Source organism: Miscanthus floridulus, chromosome 2, assembly GCF_019320115.1.
Source record: "Miscanthus floridulus cultivar M001 chromosome 2, ASM1932011v1, whole genome shotgun sequence".
Classification (NCBI taxonomy): domain Eukaryota; kingdom Viridiplantae; phylum Streptophyta; class Magnoliopsida; order Poales; family Poaceae; genus Miscanthus; species Miscanthus floridulus.
In genome coordinates this window covers 126,493,300-126,506,227 of record NC_089581.1, presented here as the reverse complement: position 1 = coordinate 126,506,227, position 12,928 = coordinate 126,493,300, and the positions used below count along the sequence as shown (strand labels likewise).

Here is a 12,928-nt window from a genome sequence, read left to right as displayed (position 1 = left end):
CAAATGTGTTGATACAGCGCAGATTCATTCATCTCCTTAATTTCGCTTATTATCCGGAAACCCGCTGCTGTGGAGTGCTTGTCCAGGCTCCAAGCCCCTCTTTTCCTTGTTACTTTCCTCATAGACCTGATATATAAGAGTACTACTACTTCTCTCATAGACACGTAGTAGCTGTAGATTTTGTTGCTTCATCGTTATGTGCTTTATATATATATATATATATATATATATATATATATATATATATATATATATATATATATATATATATATATATATATATATATATATATATATATATATATAGTTATGATATATATTACCTGGGTACTGATTAATATTCAGTACCCGAGTCCGAATCATCGACCCCGAGCGTCGGGCGTTTCCCGCGCGGATTCCCCCGCTCCCACCTCGGACCGGGCCGACCACGGGCGCTCCCCGCGCCAGTTCACCCACGAGCTCGAGCTGGTATGCTGCTCCGACGCTCCCCACCCACGCACGATTCTTTTTTTTGCGGACTTGCGGTTTCTATTCGCCCACACAATCCGCTCGGTCTCCTCTTTCCCTCTCTCCGCCGGCACCGCCCGTCCGACCCCTCTCCATACCACCGCTGTTTCGCCGCTGCCTCCACCGTGCCGCCCGCACAGCGCCGCCTGGCCGGGCGTTCTCGGCCGCCTTTCCCCAGTGTGCCATTCGGCCTCGCGCAGGGGAGGTGTAGGCACCGACGGCGGCCCGTCTCTTCCATCACCAGCGGCAGCGCGGCCCGTCCCTTCCCCGACGGCGTGGCCGCCGCCCTTTCTCCGATCCGCAGCGGCGCGGCCCCTCCGCTTTCCCGATCCACGGCGGCGCAGCCCCGCCGCTTCCCCGACCCACAGCTGCGACGACGTCCTCTCCCCCACCGGTGGCGGCGCTGGCGTGCCCCTCCAAAGCAGATCCGGCCATGTCGCACCTCCCCTCCCGTCCTTCGGCGACGGCGACGTCAGACAGCCTCCTTTGCCGCCGGGTCTCCGACGGCTTCACGCTCTACCCTCTCCGCAGCCTATACCTCGCCTCCCAGGTACCGATGGCTCCTCTTCTTGCCCTTGTTGTCGCACTGGCCTTGATTTCTGCGTTTCTTGTCTTCTTCACTTCCCCTGCAGTGCAGGAGCTTGGGCGGCGTCCATTGAGCTTAGCTCAGCAGTGGTGTATGACACATCAGTGCACCTGAGGGGTGAGCAGAAGGACGTCAAGCAGCTGCTCAAGGTGAACAGCCTTGCGAAAACATGAAATACTTCCATATTTGTACAGTGTAATCCGCTTTTCTTATTTTGATTGTTTCATGTTCTGTTCTGTCTTCATGGATTTCTTCAGTAAACACAACCATGAGGACGAAATTGTGAGCTTCACATAAGCCTTTGTGCATACTCTCCTTATTCTAAATTGTTCCATATGATGTTGCGCACGGTGCAGGTAAGCCAGGGTAGAGGGCAGATACAGCAGGTCCCTGGTCTGGTTGGAGCATCGAAAGCGTGGCTGCACGGACTTCCTCTCCGATCTTCCTTGGTTTGATCCTTCTGATGAACTCCCCATTGAGTATTGATGTGCAAGGTGCCCATTAATTAGCAATATCTGAATCCCAAATATTTTGTTATATTTTGCTCATAGATCTGATGATTTTTTGTGCAGGTGTAGGAAAGAACCGACAAGCAGGAGCACAACTAGCTCATCCTAATGGCAGTTAGAACGGAAGCACCAAATATGTATGATCAATCTCTTTCTCGATTTATTTTTGCGGACGATGCAAGGTGTTGTGAGCAAAAGATATCTACTTACAGTATTACACTATTAGTTCAGTTGATTAATCAATCTCTTTCTATTACAATGTTTTATAAATTATATGATCATGGATGTGGCAATGCTGGCTAGCTCCAATCCGTCGTGTATTCCTGCCCTCTCCAAATTTGTTGCTAGGATGATTCATACATGCAGCTCAACTAGCACTTCACTGCATTTGGGGAAGTTCTTTTGTTTTATATTTCTTCCTTTCCAAATAGACTTCAGGTATGGGAAGATGCACAAATTGATTTGTTTTGGAGTTGTTAGCAAATGAGTTTTATGTGAGAAATCAGACAAACATTATTTCAATTTTTTTTTTTTTTTTTTTGCAAACAATGGCTAAAGGATAAGAAGCTAGAACTGATAGTAATACTACAAATAGTATTACTTGTTTTGCCTTTGCTGCATAAGTATTCAAATAATACAAACTGTAATCCATAAGAGAGAAACACAAGTTCCCTAGAAGGGCATTTTGATCAGCACCTTTATATAGACAAGTGACAAGTGCATGGTTTCAATCATATTTGGTCCAACGGTTCAGAATGGGTGCCTAGATTATTTTTTTTGCTAGTAGAACTACATAGGCGACCTGCAGTATTAGTAATTCGGGTTTTTTGATGTGATACTACGATGGTCGTATTGTATGATGATTAATCAGGCAACTTAAAAAAAACTAGACTTGTAAGATAAAAAACAGAGTAAATTAATGAGATTGGAAACATAGCTTAGATTGCATCCCTATTTGCATATGCTTGCATCTGGTATGGATCCATTAATATATTGGCCTGATGTGTACATACATGCATGTACAAAAATCAGGGTATTGCCAACTAGTGTGGTTTAATACTAGCATTTCTTTTTGAATATTCTTCCCCTGTTTTACATGGCATCTCAGTGTATAGCTAACATATGTATCTCTTCATTTTTTTTCAATGCAATCATTCATCAATGTGGGAATCTAATCAGTAATCAAACATGATTCCTGTCTTAGACCTGCTAAACTTGAACTCTAAAGACTTCCATATAGAATTTCTTGAAACATATGATTACATGAAAATAGTACACAAAAGAGTAAATTATGCTAGTACTTTTTGATCGAACATTTGTTTTCAGGCTACCTTGGTATATCATATCTTCCATGCAAATTGAGCTATTTTGTGGTGCTTTTCAAATTAAACTGCAAACCACTCACTTCCTTGTGGCTTAAACAGGACGAAGGTTGACTGAGAGAGAAGCCTTGAACTTTGCCTTGTGGAGCTGGCTCTGACAGACGGATCATAGATGTTGCCTATTAGGACCACAACCTTGATTAGAGCTGTACCTTGAAGTAGCCGTGCCCTCCCAACTTGCTTTTTCTAGTAATGTAAATGTAAACAGGTTTGGGTGCATGTTTATAGACCAGCCGTGATTTTTTATATCACTTGGTGGGTATGTGTCCTAGTAATGAAAAATGAAATTCGGTCTGTTTGTGGTGGAAAATAATTGTGCTCTATATATTTGATTTCAAAGTTCACATTATGACAAATTTGTGCCAATCGAATGGGCATTGATAGTCGATTTTCATGCCAAGCAAATCTAAGACGTATAGATTATTTGTACAATAATAAAACCAATCAATATCTGTTAGTAATGTGGTCACTTGACAAAAAAAAAAGTTCAGAAACCTGCCATGCGAGTGTCACGGGCAAAAAAAAAATCTATCGACAAAAAAAATCAGTTTGGAAACCTGCCTGGCGACTCTAACGAGCGGCAAAAAAAAACCGAAAAAATTGGTCGACAAAAAAAAATCGGCATGGAAACCTGCCTGGCGACTAGTATGGTTTTTTTTAAATGGTGCGGGCGGACAGTCGTGTAGCGCTTGCGTCGGGCAAAAAGGGAGGTGAGCTGCGGGAGCGCGCCGGCGCGCTGCGTGCGTGGAAGGGGTCGGGTACTGAATAATAATCGGTACCCTGGGTACTAACTAGCGCAGTCCTATATATAGTTATGATATATATATATATATATATATATATATATATATATATATATATATATATATATATATATATATATATATATATATATATATATATATATATATATATACTAGTAGAGAACAGACCTTTGATCCTCGGCTAAAATGGGCTCTAGTCCCGGAATTTTTTGCGCACGGGACTAGAGATACCTTTAGTCCCGGTTGGTGGCTCCAACCGGGACTAAAGGTCCCTGCCCAACGGCTACTGCGCCAGACAGAGGTGGCAGGGACCTTTAGTCCCGGTTGGAGCCACCAACCGGGACTAAAGGTATACTTTTACTCCCGGTTGGTGGCTCCAACCGGGAGTAAAGGTCTACCCCGGGGCCGTGGCTGCGCCCAGGGTTGGAAAGTTACCTTTAGTCCCGGTTGGATCCATCAACCGGGACTAAATATTCTCCCTTTATAAATCGGCTATCTCCTCCTTCCTCCCCGAGCCCGAGCTCAGCACATTTTGAAGCTCACTGCAGTAGTGTTCTTGCTTCCTCCCTCCCTCCATTGTTCCTCCATCCATTCTTCGATTCCTCCATCGATTTCTTCGATTCCTCCGTCCATTCTTCAGTTGTAAAGGTTACCAATCTCATACTCTCATTTTTCACCATTTTCTTATGCCATTTTGTTCACTATATATATTTATGGTTCTTTATTGTGGTTTTTTTCATTTGTAAGCAATTTGAGCTCAAAATCACTTCAAGCTTGCATATTTACATGAAAGAAAGTTAAAGTATATATAAATATAAACTTAGAAAATAGTTAGAACATTATAGCAAATCCGTACTAGTTGAACTTGCGGACCGTGTTCAGCTCGGCGAGCATGTTCTCTGCCGAGCGGTAACGGACGTCAAGAAGGAGCTTTGATTCTACGAGGGAGAGCGACAACGGTCGTGGAAGACCGTGTTCCCTTCCTCGTAGAATCGGAGCTCTTCCTTGACCAAGTACGATGCCGTCCGGTGAAGAAATGCTCGCCGAGATGATCACGTAAGAAAGATCAACTAGTACGGATGGTTATTTATTCACATGTCCCGATATCGTCGCAGTAGTCTGTCAATCACCGTACCTAAACGTAGTATATATAAATAAAAACTTAGAAAATAGTTAGAAAATTATAGAAAATCCGTACTAGTTGAACTAGCGGACCGTGTTCATTTCGGCGAGCATGTTCTCTGCCGAGTGGTAACGGACGTCAAGGAGAAGCTTTGATTCTACGAGGGAGAGCGGCAACGGTCGTGGAAGACCGTGTTCCCTTCCTCGTAGAATTGAAGCTCTTTCGTGGCCAAGTACGGTGTCGTCCGGTGGAGAAATGCTCGCTGAGATGATCACGTAAGCAAGGTCAACTAGTACGGATGGTTATTTATTCACACGTCCCAATATCGTCGTAGTAGTCTGTTATGTGTGTACACTCCCATTCTTCTGTTAATTTACGGAAATATCATGTGAATTACTTACCTGCCGCAGTAAAAGACGAGAACACAATGACCATTAAAAATATCATTGTTTAGAGATCTAGATAATTTTATAGTTTGTTAATTTTATTTGTTTATAAAAGGAGAAATTTATAGTGTATTAAAAAATAAGTATAGAGAGTAGATGACAACTGCTTCCGGGTCCTCGGCCTCTCATGGGTTTCTAAAGCGACTTAGGTCGGGCCTTCCTCTCATTCCATGCGGCAAGTGTCGTGATGAGACAAAGATTGTGATGGAGTACCGAGTGAAGAAGGAGGGTCCCAACAAGGATCGTATCTTCTACAAGTGTCCGGATCGCAATGTGAGTTATTTTATCGTATTTAATGATTATGGTTAGTTTATACCTATTTTCATGATGGTTGTGATTAAAGTTCTAATTTTTTGTTTTAATTTCAGTGGGATGGCAGTGGACGATGTTCAGGCTTCTACTGGGAGGAAGAGTATGTTGAACTCGTGCAAAAATATCTTGCACAATAGGCAGATACGGCGGCTAATGAGGCAGTGATCCAGCTGAAGAAACCCAAAGATGTTGCACAATCGGGGGATCTGTCTGTTTAGTTGAGATTGGTCGCAAAATCCTTGTGCTCCTGAAATGTATTTTAGCTTTAGTTCTTTTAGTGGTAGTTGGGATTATCTACATTGTAGCGATGCTTTCATAAATTTGTATATTTTGTGGTGGCACGCATGTTGTATAAATAATTAATTATGATCTAGGTTTTAATATGATATTTATGTCATGTAATGCAGATGAGCCGTTATTGGATGTATAATGCTGATCGCCGCTCCCAAGAGTTCATTGACGGCGTGCATTCTTTGTTACGTGCGGCCGAGGCAAACAAACGCAATGGTTTCATGTGATGCCCATGTGCCATATATAAGAATACGGTGGAATATCCTTACTCAAGGACTCTTCATTCACACTTGTTCAAGTCGGGTTTTATGCCAAACTATATTTGTTGGACAAAGCACAGAGAAACCGGTGTTGTAATGGAAGAAGGTGAAGAAGAACAATGGGATGACAATGATATTATTCCTGATGGTGCGTGCTTCAATGATACTGCAATGGGAGAAGCTGAAGAAGAGGTAGCCGTAGAAGATGAGCCGGCTGATGATCTTTGTCAGGTCATTCGTGACGCACAAAGAGAATGTGAAAGTAAAAAGGAGAAGATCAAGTTCGAGCGGATGTTAGAAGATCACAAGAAATTGCTGTATCCAACTTATGATGCAGGGCAGAAAAAGTTGGGAACCACACTAGAATTATTGCAATGGAAGGCAAAGAATGGTGTATCTGACAAGGGATTTGGAGAGTTACTAAAAATCCAAAAGAAGATGCTTCCGAAGTACAATGAATTGCCCGCCACTACCTACGAAGCAAAACAAGTTGTCTGTCCTATGGGGCTAGAAATAGAGAAGATACATGCATGCCCTAATGACTGCATCCTGTACCGTGGCAAAGAGTACGAGAAATTGGATGCATGCCCGGTATGCCATGCGTCGCGGTATAAGATCAGGCGATATGACCCTAGTGATGTTGAGGGCGAACATCCGCGTAAGAAAATCCCTGCCAAGGTTATGTGGTATGCTCCTATAATACCATGCTTGAAACGTCTGTTCAGAAACAAAGAACATGCAAAATTGTTACGATGGCACAAAGAAGACCATAAGGTAGACAATATGTTGAGACACCCTGCTGATGGGTCCCAGTGGAGAGCAATCGACAGAGAATTCCCGGAGTTTGCAAATGACGCAAGAAACTTAAGGTTTGCTTTAAGTACAGATGGTATCAATCCTTTTGGAGAGCAGAACAGTAGTCATAGCACTTGGCCTGTTACTCTAAGTATCTACAACATTCCTCCTTGGTTATGCATGAAGCGGAAATTCATTATGATGCCTGTGCTCATCCAAGGCCCGAAGCAACCTGGCAATGACATCGATGTGTACCTAAGACCACTTATTGACGAACTTCTTATTTTGTGGAATAAAGAAGGTGTACGTGTGTGGGATGAGTACAAATAGGAACACTTTGATCTGCGAGCATTGTTGTTCGTAACAATCAATGATTGGCCTGCTCTAAGTAATCTTTCAGGACAATCAAACAAGGGATATAATGCATGCACACACTGCTTCGGTGATATTAGAGGTGTATTCTTGAAAAAATGTTGAAAGGTCGTGTACCTTGGCCATCGTCGATTTCTTCCTGCAAATCATCCCGTAAGAAAGAAAGGCAAGCATTTTAAAGGGAAGGCAGACCACCTGACCAAGCCTCGCAACCGAACCGGTGAGGATGTACTTGATATGGTCAATGATGTGAAAGTCGTCTTTGGAAAAGGACATGGAAGCCAACCTATTCTGAAAGACGCTAACGGTCATGCACCCATGTGGAAGAAGAAGTCCATATTTTGGGACAGACCCTATTGGCAAGTCCTGGAGGTCCGTAGCTCAATCGACGTGATGCACCTGACGAAGAATCTTTGTGTGAACCTGCTAGGCTTTATGGGTGTGTATGGAAAGCCTAAGGACACATTTGAAGCACGACAGGACCTGCGTTGTTTGAGAGAAAGAGACAACCTGCATCCAGAGAAGACAGATGATGGACGCCATTACTTACGTCCTGCTAGCTATACTCTAAGCAAAGAGGAGAAGGAAATCATGTTTGAATGCTTAAACAACATCAAGGTACCATCTGGATTCTCCTCGAATATAAAGGGTATTATAAATGTGCCAGAGAAGAAATTCTGTAACTTAAAGTCCCATGACTGTCACGTTCTCATGACGCAATTACTTCCAGTTGCATTAAGAGGAATTCTACCTCCAAATGTACGTCTAGCCACCGTGAAGCTATGTGCATTCCTCAATGCAATTTCTCAGAAGGCAATTGATCCAACTGATCTAGCTAAACTATAGAATGATGTGGTTCAATGTCTCGTCAGCTTCGAGTTGGTGTTCCCTCCTTCCTTCTTTGATATTATGACACACCTCCTAGTTCACCTAGTCAAGGAGATTTTCACTCTCGGTCCTATGTTTCTACACAACATGTTCCCCTTAGAGAGATTCATGGGAGTCCTAAAGAAATATGTTCACAACCGTGCTCGCCCAGAAGGAAGCATCGCTAAGGGCTATGGAACAGAAGAGGTCATTGAGTTCTGTGTTGACTTTATTCCCGACCTTGACTCGATTGGTGTTTCTGAATCGAGGCATGAGGGGAGACTAAGCGGAAAGGGGACACTAGGGAGGAAAACATATATTGGTACGGATGATGATTATTTCAATAAAGCGCATTACACAGTTCTACAGAACTCCTCTTTGGTAGATCCGTATATTGAGACACACAAGGATCTCTTACGATCCGAGTTTCTAGGGAAGACTGAAGCTTGGATTACGTATAAGCACATGAAAACTTTTGGCGGTTGGTTGCGAAAAAAATGTCAAGGTGATGAGAGCATCCATGAGCAACTGTATTTATTGGCTATGCAACCATCATGGCTATCGTCACATACAAAGGGTACAAGATAAATGGGAACATATTCTACACAGTAGCCCAAGATAAAAGGAGTACCAACCAAAACAGTGGTGTCCGCATAGATGCCATAGACCCGAATGGAAATAAGCAGACATATTATGGACGCATAGATGAAATATGGGAACTAGAATATGCACCTACTTTGAAGATCCCATTGTTCAAGTGCCAATGGGTCAAGGTGACCGGAGGCGGGGTAACAGTAGACAACGAGTATGGAATGACAACAGTAGACCTTAGTAATATTGGGTACAAAGACGAACCATTCGTCCTTGCCAAGGATGTGAATCAGGTGTTCTATGTCAATGATATGTCTACCAAACCAAAAAGAGGGAAAAACGATAATGACTCAACCAAAGTGCCAAAGCGCCACATAGTTCTTTCAGGGAAAAGAGTCATCGTGGGAATTGAGGACAAGTCGGACATGTCAGAAGAATATGAAAAGGATGAACGAATTCCGCCCTTCAAAGTGAACAAAGACCATAGCATCTTGGTAAATAATGAGGACACTCCATGGTTACGAAGCGATCATAACCAAGGGACATACGTAAAGAAGAAGTTCACTGCTGTGCCCACTTGATGATATAGTGATTTAATATAGTGTGTGTTTGAGATATTATGTAATAATTGTGAATTTAGATGTTTATTATGTCATGTTTCAAATTAAATCAATGTTTGATTTGGTGGGATTTCTCTCTCAAAAAGGTAAATTAGGATACTGAGTGATGAAAAATTAAAATATTAACGTTAAAATGATGTGAAAACAAATTTCCTGTCCAAAACTAATAGTTTTAATAATTTTAATTAAACACTACATTTTTGCATTAACGAAATAATAAATATTAGTTACATTATGTTTTATAATTCTAACAAAAAATAAAAAAGTTAGGTTATAGATTTTTCCTATGTGCAATAAACAAAAAGAAAATTCATATTTTTAACAAAATAATTTTATGCCTTTTATTTATTTTACTATGTATTTAACAAAAACTATTGCATTTCTATTGTATTTAACAAGACTATTGCTTAAAACAAGCGGGAAACGAAACTGCAGGCCACCTTTACTCCCGGGTGGGAAGCCCACCCGGGAGTAAAGGTGGGCTACAGTTTCGTGGCCCGCCAAAAAAATCCTTTACTCCCGGTGCGTGTTACCAACCGGGAGTAAAGGTATACCTTTACTCCCGGTTGGTAACACGCACCGGGAGTAAAGGAGTAAAGGTACCTTTACTCCTGGTTGGTAATACGCATCGGGAGTAAAGGGTTTTTACTCCCGGTTGGTGGCTGGCACCGGGAGTAATTCTCTCTGGTATATAACCTCCAGCGCCTGGCGCAGATCGATCCGCTCGTCTTCTTCCTCGTCGAACACCGCCGCCCTCTTCCTCGCGCCGCGTCCGTTTGTCTTCCGTGACACCGGCGCCGCCCTCTTCTTCCTCGTGCGGCCTCCACCGCGCGCGCCCGTGCCCCTCCTCCGCGCGCGCCCGTGGCCCTCCACCGCGCCCTCCACCGCGCGCCCTCCTCCGTGCCGAGGCCCTCCACCGCGCGTGTTGTCCCACCGCGCCCGAGGCCCTCCACTGCCGAGCTTGAGGTGATATGTTCGTCAATCTCTTTGTACATTCGCCCGAGCCCTCCACTGCCGAGTTATAGATCACGTCAAAAACTACAACTTTGGTGTAAGCCATGTCAACACTCGAGGTCGATTGAAAATTCTAAATTTTGAATCACAAAATCTAGGAACTGAAAATGAATATTTGGAACTCTAAATGATTTTAAATAAAAAAACATATCTTAACGCAAGTTTTGAATATTTGGATATTATATGGATAAATTAGCAAGTTTAATTAGAGTGTCAAAAACTGCATTTTATGGTACTAAAATACATTTTAAGATCACTAGGACCTGAACTCATGACAAGTTTAATTAAGGACCACCAATGAAATTACTTTAGAAATTAATTAGATCAATGTAAATCCATGGCTTGTATAATAAACACGCTATATATTATTTGGAAACAACGCTACGAACCATCCGCTAATGAACTTTCGTACAAACTCCTCAGGATGGCAACCATTGTCGTTGTCACTAAAGCTAAAAATGATCCAGCCCATCAACCGCCATATATTCATCACTATATGATATTGTCGTTGTAGGATATATAATGGTCAAATAGGAACTCAATTTTGATACCCAGTTTGTAAACTAAGCGTTTTTTAGTTTATAAAAAATATCACATGTGATGATGTAAGCAGTTTTGGTTGGACTTGCATGCATGGCTACAGACAAATGAAGGAAAACTTCAACGTTTCTTCATTTGTGAACTTTGAATATACAGATATAATATATTAATGTTGCTAAAGTAATATGAGCATTACATATTTTTTTCGGGAAGACTATCTTCAAACTTTATATCATAGCATCAGAGATCGCCTGTAGAAGAAGAAAATAAATTCTTATCATTTCAGAAATAGTAATGGTTATATTAGCAATAAGACACATATACTTACATTTCATAATGACTTATACTTACATTATTAACATAGAATTTTCTCATATGATGAATGACTACATGGTTCACATGGTACATAGGATCACAACATCACGCACCGACACCGCCCCGACCCGCCTCACATCGTCGTCGTCGTCAGAAGCCGGCCCGTCTCACGTCGTCGTCGTCAGCACACCGGCCACCGCGCCGACACGTATATATACGTCATTTGTATTCATATGCATGTATATATATACGTCGCGGAGCACCGCCGCCATCGTTTGTCCATGCGTTTCTATGTATACGGCGGAGCACTGCCGCCCTCGTTCACCTATGTGTACAGACATATATACGGTGGAGTGGAGCACCGCCACTCTTGTCACACCGCCCTTTCTCATGGCCTAGTTGATCAACATTCGTATTATCGTTATCGTTAATGCTAAACAATCACACTAGGACGAACCGTGCTGTTGATGTCACCGACGTGGTTCGCCCTAGTCACCGACGCAATTTGCCCTTGGCCGTTTATGTATAGCCCTAATTCGCCCTAGTACCGACGTAGTTCGTCCTAGTATGACGAATTGCATCCGTGACCGAGGGGCAAGATTTAATAATGCATATTGTTCGTAGATTTTACGCATGTAAGCAAAGATTTGACGTACTATATATTGGTTTTGTTTTTTGAAGCTAGATGGCCGACCCAAGAAACATGGATGAGGAGGAGTTGATGATGAATTTGATCAACACTGGCACTCAAGTTGCCGGTGATGATGGTGCTAAAAATAACGTGCAAGAGGATGCAGATGACGGGAGTCAGTACTTAGCTCTTGAACAAAATGAGCAACAACATATTGGCCAAGTATATATTTTTTATTATTAGCTATATATATTATCATATGTCTTATGTGTGCTCATGACATTAAAAATAATGTTTATGTTTTGTAGCCCTCTGGATCGACATCAACAACTACAACGAAGAGTAAAAATGTTCGAGGTCCCAAAAAGCCATTGAAGGGTCGCTTCATCATCTCGGAGTTCAATGTGGATACAGGAGAACCGAGGGGGGGGGGCGAATAAAATGAAATTTGTGCACCACTATGGTTACCTTGTACGGGACCAGCTCCCGATTAGTACCCATGAATGGAAGAAGAAGACCAATGCTCCTCATATCAGTTCTGTCTCCGATCGTGACAAGGCGTTAATTTGGAATGATGTCTTGGTATATTTCATGCTCCAAACAGATGGTTATGATGATATAATAGATGATGATGAATTGAAGGAGCGAGTTAGGGATTGGGCAATGAAGAAGATGGGCACCCAGTTTCAGACTTGGAAGAAACACCTATACACGACGTATGTCAAGAAGAACATAGCACCAGATTTTACTGTCCTAGGCCCGATCTCAAAGCAGAGGCCCTATTGGGATAAGTTTGTACAGTACAAGACTTCGGAAGAGGGTGTGAGTTGGGTGATAAAGAACCAACATAATGCCCAACAGAAGACATACCACCATACCTTGGGATCAGGTGGCTACCCGACTGCCATTAAGAAGTGGAACAAAATGGAAGCAGACCTTCTTGCCAAGGGTATCAGACCAGAATCACTCGAGTGGGGAGAACGTGCAAAGAATTGGTTTTTCG

General features: G+C 42.5%; 1 long non-coding RNA gene across 2 annotated transcripts; it reads left to right on the top strand.

Moving 5' to 3' along the window:
* The first annotated feature begins 485 nt into the window (after window positions 1-485).
* On the top strand, window positions 486-3,322 carry LOC136539610 (uncharacterized). 2 transcript variants are annotated; one of them, XR_010779722.1, is made up of 5 exons: window positions 486-1,057; window positions 1,140-1,242; window positions 1,450-1,587; window positions 1,666-1,739; window positions 3,027-3,322. It is a non-coding gene; the product is annotated as an uncharacterized lncRNA (long non-coding RNA). The 2 variants fall into 2 exon arrangements; XR_010779721.1 differs by having other exon boundaries at window positions 492-1,242.
* The last annotated feature ends 9,606 nt before the right edge of the window (window positions 3,323-12,928 follow it).